This window comes from Triticum dicoccoides, chromosome 1B, assembly GCF_002162155.2.
Source record: "Triticum dicoccoides isolate Atlit2015 ecotype Zavitan chromosome 1B, WEW_v2.0, whole genome shotgun sequence".
Classification (NCBI taxonomy): Eukaryota; Viridiplantae; Streptophyta; class Magnoliopsida; order Poales; family Poaceae; genus Triticum; species Triticum dicoccoides.
The window spans coordinates 620,113,629-620,117,328 of record NC_041381.1 but is presented as its reverse complement, the minus strand read 5'-3'; positions in this window follow the sequence as shown (position 1 = coordinate 620,117,328).

Below are 3,700 nucleotides of genomic sequence, written 5' to 3'. Positions count from 1 at the left end.
AGCCATCGAAATTGTGTGTGTGTGTGCAAGTCAAAGATATAGGGCGACTGGCCTACCGGAACGTTAGAGGGCACATGTCAAGTTAGTGTGTGGCAGGGAGACATGACTAGAGCGCTTGATGTATCGGTGTGTGTGGGGGGGAGGGGGTGGGGGGAGGGGGAGGTAGAGGCCTAACTATAGAGGTAGAACGACTCGTATATGTGTTGAGAAGGAGAGACCCAGCTATGTCTTGAGGGAGATCGGTCGACATCCATACATAACTGAAGGACGGGAAATATGATGGGACAGAGAGAGAGAGAGAGGAAAGAGAGAGAGGGAGGGAGAGGGGTAGAGTGCTGGACGGGTGATGGAGTTGCTTCTCGGAGATGTTGGGAGAGGCCTACTAGACAAACTGAGGGTGGAACTGCAATGTTATCAATAATAGTGAGGATGTGTTTCTGTGTGTGCCTGTGCGTGATAGATCTGTCGGGACGCATCCATGGATGATGAAGGGGAACCATGTGTTTGGCAAGCAAACCTAACTAGATCGGTAGATCAATTGTTGTTTGTTGGAGGAAGGGAGAGACACAACTAATGAGGTAGATCGATCGATGTGTGGGTAAAAACGAGTTATAAGGACCTAGCTGGCTATATGTATAGCGAGAGATCGGTCGGTGTACGTCCATTTGTTAGAGGCAAATAAGGCCCAGCGAGACGGATAGACAGAGAGAATGGAGCTAGGAGGTGGTGCGAGAGGCCCAACTACTAGCTAGATAGGGGGAGGAGTGTGCGGTTGTGAGATCGATGAAAAGAGGGGCGAGAGTTTACACGTGTGTCTGACCATATGAGAGACACGAGGCAAGGACACATAAAGGAGGAGATTGAAGCTGTGTGTGTATGCTGTAGGCAGGCATCGCTGGAGAGGTTTATCGATCGGTGTGTGTCAGAAAGGAGTTGTGGAGACTCTAGGAGAATGACCTAAAGAAAAAAATGAATGTGCCCAGTGGATAGAATGCCGAGGGAGGGGGAGGGCGAGGAGGGCGTGTGCATGCACGAGAGAAAGTTAGTGGTAGCTACAAAGGTTAGAGGATTGTGTGGGTGTAAGAGACTAACAAAGATCATAATTTGATATGAAAGCGGATTCACATATTTGAATAGGAGATCATAGTGTTTCAAACATTGCATGCATGAATATAGCGGTGATACAGGTGCTGTGCACATGTTATACCATAATGTGATAATGCATGGCATTTGCAACTCACAGCTAAATGCCGAACAATCTAAACTATACTATACATCAAACAATCTCACATTTTATTTCAATTTGTGATAATGTGCGGCATTTGCAGCTTACAACTAAATATCGAGCAATCTAAACAATACTATATATCGAACATTCTCACATTTTATTTGAATTTGTGGTAATGTGTGGTGTTTGCAACTCACATCTAAATACTTGTAGGCGTAGGGGGCGGGGCACCATACATAATGTGATAAACACATTATACATATGAGACATGGTTTAGATTATGAAGATCTAGCTAGAGCTAGAAATGTAATGTGATTTGAAATCAAAATAAAGTGGATTCAAAAAATCTAGTTCGAGTTCATATAGTACACATAGTTCATATGTAACTCGAGACTAATCATGTGGTGTGCTATGAAGATAATACACAAACGATGGTTTAACTTGACAATAATGATGATTGTAGATCTTATTAAAACAGAGAAACAAATTCAAATGCTTTGACTTCACAACAATCATGACTGTAGATCTTATTCAAATTTAGTTCATATTGAAGCGGTAGTATATACGTTTGGAATGCACTAAAACGTTCATTTGAGTAGTAGGTTGCATGCATTATACATGTAGCAAAATATTTTAATTGAACATAACATGAATTCAAAGTTTTGAATGATATTTGTTGTGTGCATTGATTTGGTACAGTACACGTCAGGCTTGTCCGGAAATTTCAACCCGCGCCTTGTTAGCCCGAAATATTTAAGATATATCTTTGTCTCGTTGTGCTCCAACAACTCCCTCCATCTCAACCCACGCCTTGCTATTCCGAAATTACAACGCGCACGAAAACTCCCACCTCCTGTGAAATCCCGACACGTGAAATGCCCGTGGTACCCCTGAACTGAAAGAACCGCCTCAAATCGGTGGGGGTACTTTCGTAACTTACCCCACATTTCGGGCAAGCGCGTCTCTAAGACATGGTTCCCCACTGCCATCCCATCCGCCCACCCATTCATACACCGAGGCCGCGAAAACCCGCGACGAAACCCCACACCCTGCTCCGTCCGCCACCCAGCCAGAGCCTCTTCCCCGACGACGTCGTCCATAGCAACACCTCGACATCCCTCATCCACCGTATCGGATGAGGATCCCTCGTTGATCTCATCGTCCCGCCGGTTCAACCATCCCGTCCTCCACCTCCAAGGAGCTGCCCCGATGTTCCCCTCGTCTTTCGCGCCACCTCCATTCCCACACCGCCATCTTCACCTGCACCACCGGAAGAGCATCATCATCACCGTTTCCTCGGATGAAGCTGCGGCCTAATCGGCGCCACCAAAGAGGTTGTACACTAATCGCCACATTTTCTTCTTGATTTGATCTCACGGTGCTGCCGGCGCTCGGTCCCGAGCCGACACGGCGCGACTCCATCCACGGCGACATCGCCGGCCACTTCCTCCACGGCGTCGCTCCCTCGGCGGCAACGTCCACATCAGTAGGAGCTACTGCTGCTTTAGCTCTCGCTCGCGCTGCTGCTCTGCTCTTGCTCTCGGTCCCCTGCCTGGTCTGCTCTTGCTATTGCTCTTGCTCGTGCTGCTGCTCTCGCTCTTGCTCTTGCTTGCGATGCTGCTCCGATGTGGCTACACTTCAGTCGACTGAATCGACTTTTGGGTCAGTCGATTTTCAAGGGGTGGGCTCGCCGGGGTGAAGGAAGAACCAGCCGCAGCGGGGAGGGGGGCTGGCCGGAGAGGTACCCCACTATCTATCTTAGGGCTCAGGATGGGGGCGGTGGTCGCCGGCGGTGGCGGGGCGGTGGCGTGGGGATCGCCGGAGAAAAAGCTCGGCATGGGGGGGCCTAGAGGGATGGCCGGGGCGGCGGCGGACCGGCGGTGGGGAGTGTTTTCGGGGCGGGCGGGGCAGCGCACCGCCGGCCGCGGGGGGCTGCTGTTTGGCCGGTGGTGGCTGGCGGCTCAGGGGAGTGGAGGTTTGAGATGAACCGCAGGCCCTTGATTTCGTATCCAACGGCTGCAAAATCGACTGACCAGAGATGAAAAAGTCTGTCGACCGACGTGTAGCCTCACCTAGTGCGTTCAGTTTCGATAGCAAAATTCAGTTTCGACAGCAAAATTTAGTTTCGACAGCAAAATTCAGTTTCGACAGTTAGGTTCAGTTCCGACAGTTAAGTTCAGTTTCGAAAGTTAAGTTCAGAGATGAGCGGCTGATGTATTTTACATCTAGCACTTTGTGGTTATGTATTTTATGTCATGTATTGGAGATGCTATTAGAATTCCACTCAGGTTAACGTTGTTCATTGTCTCTCTTGTCCTGCTTCAGCCTCGACGTCGTACAACTCACCGGAGCTGCTCCAACGACGAAACCCTCCATCACAGTGGAGCAGTACCTCGGGCTCCATCTCCAGACGCCTAAGATCTTCTTCCCCTCCTCCGACAGCAAATTCAGCCGGAGCATCCTCACCGGCCA